This window comes from Balaenoptera physalus (assembly GCF_965194825.1).
Source record: "Balaenoptera physalus genome assembly, chromosome: 1".
NCBI classification, from domain to species: Eukaryota; Metazoa; Chordata; class Mammalia; order Artiodactyla; family Balaenopteridae; genus Balaenoptera; species Balaenoptera physalus.
The window spans coordinates 19,268,361-19,283,108 of NC_138882.1; the positions used below are offsets into that span (position 1 = coordinate 19,268,361).

Below are 14,748 nucleotides of genomic sequence, written 5' to 3' on the forward strand. Positions count from 1 at the left end.
CTTTGGATTGGTTGGTTTGCATTTGAAAGGCACACTCAGAGATGAGTTGTTCATTATCTAACCCTGGGGGGGGCAGTCCCTCCAAGCTCCACAAGACTCTGGGTGCCAAAGCATCAGAATTTGAAAAGACGTGGTTAATACAGGGGGTCATCCAAGGAGACAGAGAAGTCATCAGTGATGTGGGGGGAAAACTGGAAGAGTGTGGTGCCCCAGAAGGCTAGGAAAAGAAGTGTTTTCAAGAGAAAGTAAACAACCACACCATGTGTTAATGATAAACAAAGTAAGGTACAAATGGATGATGAACTACTATATTTCTCCAGATGGAGTCACTTGTGACTTTGACAAGTTTCATGCATGGTGGTCAATAGAGCCTGTTTAGAATGGGTTGAGGGGAGAATAGGCAGATGGCAGGTCTAGACAACGAGTGAGAAAGGTGCAGACACCAAGTATGCATGATGATCTCAAGAGATGCCTTTAAGAGTACTTAGAAGAGGTGCCAGGAAATGGGGGGGGGCAAGATTTTAAAAGATGGATCTTATTAAGACTAGCTTATGTGCTGACTGGAATGATGCAGAAGAGAAGGACAACTGGTGGTGGAGACAAGGAAGGGGTGAATGAGGAGCCAAGTCCTTTCAAAGGCTGGAGGAATGGGATCCAGGAGTACATGGAAGGACTATTACCTGTAGTAAGAGACATAGTCTTACGTGACAATCTATACCACCATGTAGCTAAAGACGCAGGAACATGGGTAGAATTGGAGTAATTCTCATCTGGTTCCCTCTATATTCTCTGTGAAGTAGGAGATGAGCTAGCCAGGAGGATGAGAATGGAAAAGTGAACTTACTAGGGATGGTTGGTAGGATGATGAGGCAGAGAGGAGTATCTTTTTGAGATCTGTCATCATCACAGATATGTGATTATTTCCAATAACATTCAGGGGCTCAGATGCAGGGCAGTGCCATTAGATAGTCATGATTATCAGTTCTGGTTTCCATACCATGTGCATGAAATCCAAAAGAAGCAAAAAAGCTAGTCTCTATCTTCACAGAGCTTATGAACAGCTTGAGAAAGCAAAATTAACACAGCAACTAGAAGCAAACCCAGTGATGTATAAAATAGGCGGTATCATTCAAGTCTCTTTACTCATAATTGTCTTTATTACTCACCTAATATGGAATTAGTAGTGCAGACAATTAACAAGAGAACAGAATCAAAAAAAATTTTATATTTGACTTTGTGTTTTATACTTTTATTCTTTTCCAATAATTTTTGTTAATGAAATTAAGTTGGAATCCAATCGAAGATCAGTGAGGAGGCAGACCAGAAGTATGATGGGTAGAAAGTTAAAAGGAAGCTTTTGAAACTGTGCACCTCAGATTGGGACTTGAACCCATGGTCTTTTAATTGAGATCACACACCTTGTCTCAAGACTTCATGAAGCTCAGGTTCTAGATGTCTCATCACAGAAGGAATTCAGTGAGAGACAAAGTGATAGGTAAGAAGTGGATTCATTTAGAGAGAAACACACCCCACAGACAGAGTGTGGGCCATCTCAGAAGGTGAGAGGCCCCGGAATGTGGTGTGGATAGATTTTATGAGCTGGATAATTTCATAGGCTAATAAGTGGGAGGATTATTTCAATTATTTCAGGAAAGGGGTGGGGATTTCCAGGAATTGGGCCACCACCAATTTATGGCCTTTTATGGTTAGTCTCTGAAGAGTCATGGTGCCTGTGGGTGTGGCATTTAGCATGCTGATGTGTGACAATGGCATATAATGAGGCTCAAGGTCTATTGGAAGTCAAATCTTCCTCCATCCTGGGCCTAGTTGGTTCTAACCAGTTTTTGTCATGTCCTATAGCTATGCAATTCTTTTAAAGGGTTGTGCCCTGCCCCCTTCCCTCCTGTTTCACTTTGACTTTAAATTTCATAGCAGGTAATCTTAAAAATGAACAGACAACATGTATTTATCTTCTAGATTAGGGGTCCACAAACTTTTTCTATAAAGAGCCAGATAGTAAATATTTTAGGCTTTGCAGGTCATAGGGTCTCTGTTGCAACTACTCAACTCTGTCACTGTGATGTGAAAGCTCTCTTAGATAGTATGTAAATCAGTGGGCATGACTATGTTCTGATAAAACTTTATTGGTGAACACTGAAATTTCAATTTCATATAATTTTCACATGTCATAAAATGTTAGTCTTTTGATTTTTATTCAACAAATTAAATATGTGAAAACCATTCTCGGTCCACAGGCCATAAAAAAGCTGGCAGCCAGCTGGATTTGGTCTGTGGACCCTAATTTGCCTGTCCTTGAGCATAATTAGGTACTCAGAGCTGGAGGGAAATTTTGTAGCCAAATGAGAACAAGCATGTTCAATTCACATCATCCCAACAATTATTGAGCACCTGATATGTACACAGGGACTATGGCCAAGGATTCTAAGTTATTTGGAGATCATGTGAGTTTCCCAAGTAAAAATGGAAAAGACAACTCAGCTACATTCCCATGTGGCTTATAAAATGATCTCACATTTGCATCAGTTAAGTACACGCTATTAAACTCCCCCACCCATGAAAGTTATCAGCTTCACAATATAGAGCATGTTTTAAAGGCAAAGGAAAATAACCCACAGTGTCTGCTCAGTGCAGTATTTTTAAACATCCATAATTTTGTTATTTCAAAACCAAATTTCTTCCAACAAGGCAAAGCACACATTCCTTACTCAGGGTTATGTACCAGAAATGCCAAGTTTGATATTTCCAAACAAAGCTGCTTTTGAGTAATTCAAAGACAAAAAAGCATTTGAAAAATCTCTGAACTGCTGAAAAAATAACATTTTTTTCACCTTTAGGTAATTCTGAATTAGGTAAATGGACTTTCATTTACTTTCCAAAATAAATCCATTTAGGAATAAAACTGAGAAAGAGAAGCCAGAGAAATCGTCCATGGATTCCATTCATTGCTGTTGATGCCATGGGCTTTAGAGAAAAAAAGAATGGAGAATCAGAAGACTTGGGTTTCTAATTCTTAGCTGGCTGCAATTCCTTCTCATTATCACACATGCCTGTAAAAATGGGCCCCAAACAGATTCCTGGTAGGATATAGGAATAGGACCGTGCAAACGTCTTTGATGCAATGGTCCTGTTAACCTGCTTGAAGGTGAGGAAGGGAGATTGGAATGGAGTGTTGGCGGCCAAGCAGAGTGGGTAGGGCACCCACATGGGGGAGGGGGTGGGAGAGGTAGCAGGACAGAACTGATGAAATAAGTAAGCATATTAGGATATGAGAGCCAATTCTCTCAATGCAGGAGAAAGGATTTATAAATATGGAAAGAGAGAAAACCAGAATATACTCTGTGGTGTTGAACTGGAATTGGAGATATAAAGTAAACTCATGGTTTTCATTATACATAATAGATAGACAAAGATACAAGTATAGATGTAAATGTGTGTATGCGTGCGTGTGTGTGTGGCGGTGTATGTGTATATGAACATGTCAACATATATCCTGTAGCTCTGTCCACAGAGAGGGCCTGGGAGCAGCAACACCTTTAAAGCAAAGATAACTCCAAACACTCTGATCTTCTAAATACCATTCTCCACCAAAAACAATCAGAGCTCCTAGGAAAAGTGGCTGATTCCAAGGCTAGAGCTGGAACAAGGAAAGTATAAGATGAGCCTGGCTAGAGCCAGAGGCTAGGAAAGACTCAAAGAAGGCTGGAGACGTGACAAATGGACAAAGAAGCCAGATTGAAGGGGTTACCACTGGCCCAATCTAGGACAATTTGAGTGTCAAAATAAATAATGATAGCAACAAATGATAACCCATTGAATAAATGAGAAACCACGGGTCCATTCAGATATAAATACGTAAATGAATGAATAAATTTAAAGTTTAATGAAGAATGGGATGTTTACATAGTTTCAAAGTAACTCCCTATAATATATATATAAATTACAAGGGGAAAAAAGTTTATAGTGAAGGAGTCTGGCAGACACCACTTTAATCGAGTTATCAAAATGACTGTCATCGGTAAAAGACAAATTGATATTGTGCACCACCTGATAGGATGCAATAAATGGCCAAATAGTCTTCTTCCTTCCCAGCACACGGTATGATTGCACTTCCTCAGTTTCTTGAAGTTAAGTGAAACTCAGTGACTTGGCCAACAAAATGTGGGCAGCAGTGGCACAAATCATTTCCAGACAGGAGTTGTAAGAGGCAGCGTCACTATGCCTCTCTTCTTTTTTTTTTTACCGTGTCTTGGTGGGTAGAAGCATGTGTCAAGATGGGACTTATGTTGGCCTCAGTCTACTGACTACAATGAGAAGAGCTGCCCGCTTCCCCCACTCCACCACCACCCTGTCTGCTTTGGACATGTAGCTTGATAGAAAAATAAATCTTTGCTGTGTTAAACCACTATTCTGGTGGTGGTTTGTTAGTACCGCTTAATTTAGCTTATTGTGACTGGTACATTGGTTGATAAAGTGGTTTTATTTGCATGTTTGTCTCCTCATCAAAGTAGAAATTTCATCAAGGACAAGAATGATACAATTTAATTTTTCCACCAAAAAAATATGTTCTTTCTCTTGTCTTGCCCAAAAAAATAAATGACACGAAGATCCACCCAGTTCTTTTTTTATTGAAATATAGTTGATTTACAATATTGTGTTAGTTTCAGATGTACAGCAAAGTGAATCAGTTATATATATTTTTTTCTTTTTTTGATTCTTTTCCATTATAGGTTATTACAAGATACTGAATAAGTTCCCTGTGCTATACAGTAAATCCTTGTTGTTAATCTATTTTATATATAGTAGTGTGTATCTATTAATCCCATACTCCTAATTTATCCCTCCCCCTCTTCCCCTTTGGTAACCATAAGTTTGTTTTTTATATCTGTGTGTCTGTTTCTGTTTTATAAATAAGCTCATTTGTACTATTTTTTAGATTCCACATATTAGTGATACCGTATATTTGTCTTTCCCTGTCTGACTTTACTTAGTATGATAATCTCTAGGTCCCTCCATGTTGCTGCAAATGACATTATTTCATTCTTTTTAATGGCTGAGTAATATTCCATTATATATATATATATATATATATATATATAATCTTCTTTATCCATTCATCTGTAGTTGGACACTTAGGTTGCTTTCATGTCTTGACTATTGTGAATAGTGCTGCTGTGAACATTGGAGATCCACCCAATTCTTGAAGTCAGAAACCTGACCATACATATCTGTGTCCTTCTAGATCTTTCACTTGTCCATGACCTGATCATTGTACCTTCTTAATATCTCTGGAATCTCTCCATTTATTTCCAACCTACTGCACTATCTCAATTCAGAACAGCATCTTCTTTTCTGGCACCGATCTCTTTATAGTCTCCTTGTTTCTAGACTGCCCTTTCCCAACCCTTCTCCACACTGCTGTCAGTTGTGATTTCTAAAATGCTCAAATCCCCAGCTTTGAGCATGTCAAAGGCTCCCCATTGCTTTTAGACTAAAGTCTAAACCATTTATTATGACAAATAAGTCATATTATGACCTGGTTCACTCTAGAGTGTAAGCTCCCTGGTGGCAGAGTGTTTTGTCTATTTTGCTCACTGCTATATCCCTGGGGGCAGAGCACAGAGCCTGGTCCATTGAAGGCATTTGATGAATTGTAGTTAAGCAAACAGTCCTTGCTTACCTCCAGCCTTACTCATGCTATTCTCCCTCCCCCACCGCCTCCCTAAGCTCCTGTCACAAAGGCCTCTCTCAGGTTCTCTTCTGTTTCTTTCTGGCTGGAATGCACTTCCTCTGGTGGCATCCAGGGCTGGCTTATCTCATGTTTCAAGTCACAGCTCATCTGTACCATTTTTCTAGATTCTATTTGCAAAGCAGAAATAGAGACACAGATGTAGAGAGCAAACTTATGGATACCAAGGGGGGAAGTGGGGAGGGGGATGAATTGGGAGATTGCTATTGACATTTGTACACTACTATGTAAAAAACAGATAACTAATGAGAACCTACTGTATAGCACAGGGAACTCTACTCAATGCTCTGTGGTGACCTAAATGGAAAGGAAATCCAAAAAAGAGGGGATATATATATATATACATATAACTGATTCACTTTGCTGTACAGCAGAAACTAACACAACATTGTAAATCAACTATACTCCAATAAAAATTAATTTTAAAAAATGTCTCAGCTCAAATGTCACCTCCTTACAGAGGTGGATTTTCCTTACCCATCTTATCTAAAGTAGCCCCTACCCACCTAGTTGCTCACTTATCAAGTCTTCTTTTATATCCTTCTTAGCACATTTCACAATGCATTTTTATCTAATTATTTGTTTATTTTTATGTATTGTTTATCTTCCTCCTCTGGAAGGCAAGTTCCTCCAGGAGAATCTGTCTAGCTTTTGCATGACACATAAGAGGCACTCAGTAGCTAAATGAACGAATCCCTATTTGACCCACAAACCCTCTTCCTTCATATCTAAGATGGTCTGCCCTTTCTTTTCTACTAAGTGATCCATGTGCAACTTCAGATTTTAAGATCATTTTTTACTTTTCTCGTATTACTACCAATTACCAAGTGACATAGATGTAAATGAGATTTCATTATTAAATACCACGTTTAGTGACCTTAAATTTTTTTTACTAACACAGACTTTTCCTCTTTACTTTTGTGAGTACAAATAGCACATAGTTTAATGGAATTAAAATATCACCAACATGAAAAAGAAGCAATATTTTAATGAACCATGAAATTTTTCTGCCAAAATTTGGAACTAACTGAATAATTTTTGACAAATCCAAAAATCAGTTTCGAAGGGTGCTGGGAGGCACTCCCTGTCCACATCTACTGCTTGAGGCAGTCAGATGTCCCACCGTCCTTTTCCTCTGGGGTATCACCCCCTTCCTGTCATGTTTGCATTTGACTCTCTAAATCACCAGGAACAGAGATCCACTCTAGTTGCCTCAGGAAATGAAGGTTTATGGTCAGAATGTGCACAGTAATAAAGAAAAAGGGACTGTCAGCCAAGAAGCTAGGTTTCAGTACAATTCAGGAAAAGATGAACAACCAGGTCCTGTGGGAAAAACTGAAGTGGAGACAGAAAGGAAGGATTGTTCTAAGTCCAAAGCAATTCTAGGGATCTCAGCAAAATGATTTCTAGATTTGCATTCTAAGCCTCTGCCTTTGACCCCATTCAGCTACTCTGCTTTTTCTGCTTCTCTGTGTGTTCATCTACCTCTCCTCCCACTACAAGCGACTTATAAACTCTCTTCTCTCTCTTGGTCACTCTGCCTATTCATTGATTCAGCTTCCTCACAGCCTCACCTGGCTCTTGACATCGCAAGACTACAGCTCTGCACCAGAGCCCACTGTTTGCATTTTTTCATCTTCAGTTCCCTGCCATATCCAAGATGTGTCCTCCTTCCCAGTTACACGTTCCTAAGGATGACGTGATAACTGAGACCACTCTTTTGTAAGAGCATCTTAGTTACACAAGATGGAACAGCAGCCTTCAGGTCGGTGCTTGCCTATCTTTACTCCGCTGTGCCTGGGAGAATAAAGACACACAGATCCAAGCATGGCAGGCTAGGACCCCTCAGCAGCAGGAGATGAGATGGGGCCAGTGTCCCTGAGAAGGAGCTGTGAGCAGGCATGGACCACGATTATGAAACCGAGCAGGACCCTGTAGGGGCTCCTGGGCATGGGAAGCCTTTCTGTTCAGCCCTCATGACCTTCTCTGAGTTCCAAAGGGCAGGTTCAAACAGTTGCTAATCTGGGAAGGGAAGGTATGCAGAGTCAAGGGAGGAATAGCCAAGAAACAATAGTATAGCCTTGGGGCAGGGTCCTGGTTCCACCTCAAGGGACACACATAACAATGTCTTTAAACCCTTTTATAGAATCAAAACCCAAAAAATGGAAGATGTCAGCATTCTCCATACCAGAGAAGACTACCTGAGGCCAGACTAAAGGAACCAGAGAAACTCATCAAGAAGTTTTCCTGAGATGAGATTAAAGGAGTGTAAACCTTGCACACACCGTAACCTTGTCAGCAACCCTGCCCTTGAACTATTGCTGTAAAACTCTTCATCAAATCTTCCTGGCTTGGGACACATAGTTTTTGAAGGCAGGAGCCCACTATGTCCCCCTTTGCCTGGCAAAACAATAAAGCTATTCTTTTCTACTTCACCCAAAACTCTGTCTCAGAGATTCGATTCGGCACCGGTGTACAGAGAGGCTGAGCTTTCAGCTTTAGCTACATGTTCAATACTTAGCACTGGTATATTTATTTAATATTTTGACCACAGTATTGTTTTATAACTGGTTTCCTTTGTAATCTCATGTGCTTTATCTTATGCCTCTAAAATTGTTCCTCTGAAGTTTCCATAGGCTTCCCCAGACTGCCAAAGGAGTCCATGGCACAAAGTTTAAGACCCCTTGCCCTAAACCCAGATCATCTTGAGAACACAGATTGTGTCTCATTCTCTGTTGCACCCTTAGGGTCCAGTGCAATGCCTAGCATGGAAGAAGCATTAAAGCATTGTGGAAATACAGGGAACTATAATCAATATACTGTCATAAACCATAATGGAAAAGAATGTGAAAAAGTACATGTATAACTGAATCACTTTGCTGTACAACAGAAATAAATGCAACATTGCAAATCAAATATACTTCAATAAAATTTTAAGAAAACATTGTGGAAATAATGGGTACTTATAACCCCAGTATCAAAAACAGTGCCTGGCCCATGGAAGGCACAGCATGGAAGTTTTTAAATGAATAACTCAATCTCTGAAACCCCAACTTGCTGGCCTGTGGCCCCCTCCTCAAGTCTTATTCTGTTGATTCTGCATTCCAGCATACTGAAGCAAGGAATCATTTATTCAAGTAGACTGGTACACTATCAACAATCAATTTTTACAAAAATGCAAAATCCTCAGCCACTCATAAATTACTTCAAGATAAACACCAGGCCTTGAAGTGACGTGCTGCCAGATTAATGAACAGTTCCAGAATCTAATGAGAGGTTTCTAACGTCTGGAGGGCCTCCTCTAAGGGGAATTCTCCAGGACTGGAGATAGGCCTGTTATTTAGCTATCCTTGTTCCAGGCCCTGCACAACACATATTTTCAAAGCAGCTAGTGAGAGTCAGTGAGGCGATCTGAGGACTTGGACAGATTTCTTTATGTCCAGAGTTAATTGGCTCATATGGAGACTGAACCTATGACCTTGATTTCCTTAGCCCCATAGCTTAACCAGCTGAGCTAATCATCTTGACCACCTGAATGGATTCAGAGCCTCCCAGAGAAGAAGCATAGCACAGGAAGCCATGATGATACAGAATTAGGAAGAGAGAAAATTCTGGAATAACATCCTTGATACTTCGCTTCCTGCTCACAAAAATAGCTTCAGGCTTCAAAGTTACCACCTCCTTCCTTACTCTACCCAAGCCCTGACCCTTGAGTGTATGACAGCAAAAAGCAATAAAGGTCATGTCCCCAAGTGTCTTGAAAGATTGCTGGCACTGATACCGAGAAGAACTCATCCAGATTTTTTGCTACGATATATTTTGAGTTTTATTTAGCCAGCTTTAGATGAGCTTTGCTTTTGATCCACCCAGAAGAATACAGGAGGACCAGGGTTCACATCTTCCTCTCCCTCCTGAGGAAAGCCCTTCCTGATCGGATGCAGGGACTCTCCAGGGCTCTGATATGCTCCAAGAGATAGGGATTTACAGAGACCTTAGGATGCACCAGAAATAGTACTGGGTATTTTACATGTGTTATTTAATTTAATTCAGTGGGATGGACATTTAAAAACTATTTAAAAGACTTTCCTTCTTCAAACACCTACTTTCAAAATTAGCCCTTAAAATTTAAAGAATATGCAAATAGAATACAATCATAAGTGATGAGAATGAGTAAGTTAATAGAATAATATATTTGCTATGTAATTCTTACTAGGGATTGATTTATCAGGCTAGCCCATTGTCACTCCTGTCATACAGGAAAAATGGTCAATGGGATACTGAGATTTTAGGACTTTATTTATTGATATATTTGTGCCAGGAATGTACTTAATACTACTGGAAGCATAATACATTTTGAAGTTGACAGGAGTAGATGAGAGTTCTGGGAACCATGCCACCAGTGAGATGTCATCTTATGGGGTGATGAGAGGGCACGAGATAGGATGACCACACTTCCCAGGCTGCCCAGAACAGCCCTAGTTTATGCTGGCTGTCCCAGCATAATTATTCATTGTGTCCCAGTTTGCGTGATCATGGATCAGAAGACTCAATATTGTTAAGATGTCAATTCTCCTGAAAATAATCTATAGAATCAACAAAAATTTAATCAAAATCTCAGCAGGCTTTCTTGTAGAAACTGTCAGACTGACTCTTAAATGCATATAGCAGTGCAAAGGGCCTAGAAGAGCCAAAATGACTTCAAAAAAGAACAAAATGGGAGTACTAACACTACCTTAGTTCAAAATTTATTATAAACCTATAGAACAATGTGATATTGATGTAAATATAAACCAAAAAAATTGATGAAACGGACTAGAAAGTCCAGAAGCAGACCAATCTATACGTGGACAACTGATTTTTGACAAAAGTGCAAAAGCAATCTAGTGCAGAAAAAGTAGTCTTTTCAACAAATGGTGTTGGACCAGTTGACTATTTATATGCTACAGAATTGAACTTTGATCCACACTGACTCAAAATGGATCATACACTGGGTAAACCTAAAACTCTAGAACTTCTAGAAGAAAACATAGGAGAAAACCTGACTTTGGATTACACCTGAAAGAACAAATTGATAAATCAGATTTTATCAAAATTTTAAACTTTTTTCTGTGAAATACACTGACAAAGAATGAAAATATAAGCCACAGAAATGGAGAAAATATTTACTATCATATATCTAATAAGGAACGAATTATTTAGGACATAAAGAACTCTCATAAAGAACTCTCAAAAACAAATTTTTGTAATGAACAAAATATTTCAACAGACACTTTATCTAAGAAGATATATGATGGCAAATATGCACATTAAAAGATGCTCATCCTCATTAGTCATGAGCCAAAAAATTAATTATACTTATGGTTACCAGGAGGTAAGCAGGGAGAGGGATAAATTGGGAATTAGGATTGACATATACACACTGCTATATATAAAATAGATAACTAATAAGGACCTACTGTATAGCACAGGGAACTCTACTCAATACTCTGTAATGGCCTGTATGGGAAAAGAATCTAAAAAAGAGTGGATATATGTATATGTATAACTGATTCACTTTGCTGTATACTTGAAACTAACACAACATTGTAAATTAACTATACTCCAATAAAATTTTTTTTAAAAGACATGAACTATTGATACAACACAGAAAGAATCTCAAAAGAATTATGCAGAGTGAAAGAAGTCAAACCAAAAAGCATACCTACTGCAAAAGTTCATTTGTATAAATCTCTAGAAAATGCAAATTAATCTATAGTGGAAGAAACATCAGTGGTTGCTTGTGGAGTGGAGCAGAGGATAGGAGACAGGGAAGGGTGGTAAGGAGATTATTAGGAAGGGACATGCAGAAATTGGAAGGTGGGGGGTGTATAGGTACATTATCTTGATTGTGGTGATAGTTTCATGGTTTCATGGCTATATACACATATCAAAATGAACAATTACACACTACTGTATATAAAATATATAAACAACAAGGACCTACTGTATAGCACAGGGAAATATATTCAGTATCTTGTAATAACCTATAATGGAAAAGAACTTGAAAAATATATATATAATACATTTTAAAGATGAAACTATTAAACTTTAAAAATTAATTATTAAACCTTAAAAATTATACACATTAAATATGCACAGTTTATTGTATGACAGTTGTACTGTATGTACATTTTACTGTATGACAATTGTACTGTCATCAGGCTGTTAAGGAAATTTATGAGTGACTTATCCTACATCTCATGCTAGTAAGTGGTGGAGTTGGGATTTGAACCGAGGCTTCTGGCTCCAGAATCCATGTTCTTAACAGTCTTAAGCCACTTAACAGAGCCACTAAGTATACAGGAAATTGTGGCTGCTACTGTTATTGTTATTTTTATCTAGTCCTAAGCTTCTCCTTTATAGGTACTGATACTGGCACCACAGAAGCCAAAGGACTTGCCAAAATTCCCTGATGCATAAGCACCAAACCTGAGAGTGTTCCTGGATGCCCTGACTCTCATGCCAGAGCCCCAGCCCCTTCCCCTCTGCCATGAAGCTTCTTGCAGAGTCAATAAGAGACAGGAGTGGTACAGTAAGAAAGCACCACTTTAAATCCTGGCAACACCACCAGCTGAGTGACTTTGGTGTGCTTACGTGAATTCTTATTTTTCTCATTGGTATACAGGGGAGGTAATAAAAGAAATGCCCTGATTGGGATGATAAGTTATAAGATCATTTTAGCATTATTTGACCCTGGTGCATAGAAGATCACCAAAAAGGAGCAGAAGACGCTGAAAGGAGAGGTGAAGAACCATCAAAGCCCAGTGTTCCCACTTCAGGACTTGGTCCAGCCCGGACTCCGAGACCTGTGTTACAGCAATGAGGGGCCACGACTGCTTGTCAACCTGTCCAAATACACTTCTGGAATCCCACCAAGGTGCTTAGAAATGTGTCACCCCAACTTTTATGTTGACTGCGCAGTAGTTGACCCACCTTAGAAAGCCTTTGGGACTTCGGGGAGCCAGTACTTTCATAACAAGGTCCAGGCTTTATGTCTTTACCAACATGGTATAGGAGAAGGGCTTTCTGGCACCTCAAGGAGTCTCCTCTCGGCTCACTTGTGTTCTTTTCTCTTCCTTCATTCCCACTAAGGAAACAGTTCTACAAATGGAGACAGTAGAAGAGGTCTCTCTTATGCCCCCTCCCAAATCTGTATGATGTTCTCCCCTCCCCCACACACACATAGAATGAGAACTGTTTAGGTAACTTTCTATTTTAGTTTGGAGCTCCCCTTTTGAAGATCCTAAGATGCGAATTCAAGTGCAAACAGTTTCTTGGAAAGGGAATCCCAAGAAACACTGCCAACAGTGTAGGGAAGTAAAATGGGGAAAGGAAGAGAAGACAGCCATTAATAGGTTTGTTATCAAGCTAGTCACTACTGAGGACGAATGGAGCTTAATCCTGCTGGGGTCTCCGGGAGCCAGCATAGAAAATGCATCTCAGGGTTATGTCACCTGAGTAGTGAGGGATCCGAAGTATTTATACACCAACTCCCATCAGTCATTGGTTGAGCGGATACTGCCTTGGACAAGCTTAGTGTGGTAGAGGAGACAGAAATTTAAACAGTATAAACTCCTTGATGGCTGCTATATGTCTTATTCAACTTTGAAGCTCAGCCTGACATAACATAGTTTCCTGGCACTGAGAACCTTCTATGCTGGAGGCAAAGCAGGGTGCTAACACAAAGCTCTGGGGTCCCAAGATAGACTTCAGACCAAGAAATGCAGATGTTGGCATTTGGAAGTTGGCCTGCAGACACTGAAGTGGTAAGAGTGAGGGTGGGATGCCAACAGTTGCTTTTCCTGGGTATTACAGCATCATTTAGCAAGCCCTGACATGCCATCTCTAGTGTGGCATGCTCACCAAATACTCATGGGCTCAGCCATGGAACCAAAGACTGTGAACAGAGGTGACATGCACCATTTCCAGGCAAAATCAAGTCAATGTGCAGCCCTTCCACCCTCTCTTCCCCTACAACCGCAACCCAAGAGCAACATGCTCCACACCAGATAGCTACCGGATGCAGCCAGACGGGATCCTTGTGTTGCCACTGGGAAAGGAGCTGATCTGGAAAGCTTCAAGACCCACAGCCAACTTTGTGAAAAAGAGAAATAAACCTATATGTGTTCAGCCACTGAGATTTGCAGATTTGTCTGTTACTGCAGCGTAGCTTAATCTGTCTAATAGGTTAGGATTTTGGGCTCTGATTTCAATTTGATGCATTCATTGAACAAATAATTCAACATATAATTACTACATCCCAGACAATATTTTTGGTACTAGGGATACAGCAGTGAACAAAAGGACCAAAAAAATGCCTGCCTTTGTGGGTCATAATACATACTTTTGGGAAGTCACCATTGCCATGAAGGGGGAAAGTTTGTTTCTCGTCACAGGAGTTGTAAGAAGCCAATGGGAAAAAAGCACTCTGGTATTTGGAGAGGAAGAAGTCAGTCAGTTGGTATATGTGAGGTGAGAGAAAAGGAAAGGAAAATATCAAGGTAAACTTCTCTTGACACATCATTTCAACATGTGTTGAACACCCATTTTGGACCAGGCTCTACACTAGATGGCAGAGATCGGAAGGTAAATGAGAATTCTGCTGTGCTTCCCAGGCTGAGCCTATTGAGGGGAGAGAAATGTAAACCAAATATAAATTCCTTCATGGCTGGTCTGTGTCTTATCTAACTCTGAATCTCAGCCCAACACAGATGACCAGAAATGTTTATAGAATGTACTAATAATTGCATGTAATTGTTTCACTCCATCTGAAAAAAAAAGAAAACTACATTAAAAAGGAACAAATCAACCTGTCCCCCTACACATGCTCACCCTCACCAACTGGGCTTTTGCACATTTGTGCTGAAGGAGGAGACCAGGGCTACGACATCCTATATCACTCCCAGAGTGTATGGTGCAGGGCTCTGCAATCAGCAGTCAAC

General features: G+C 39.9%; 1 long non-coding RNA gene across 1 annotated transcript in view; it reads left to right on the forward strand.

The window, feature by feature from the left end:
* LOC309644669 overlaps positions 1-14,748 on the forward strand; it is a 546,086-nt gene continuing 531,338 nt past the window's right edge. The window contains exon 1 of the long non-coding RNA XR_014254546.1: positions 1-14,748. This exon is cut by the window's right edge and continues 14,404 nt beyond it. This is a non-coding gene — a long non-coding RNA (uncharacterized lncRNA).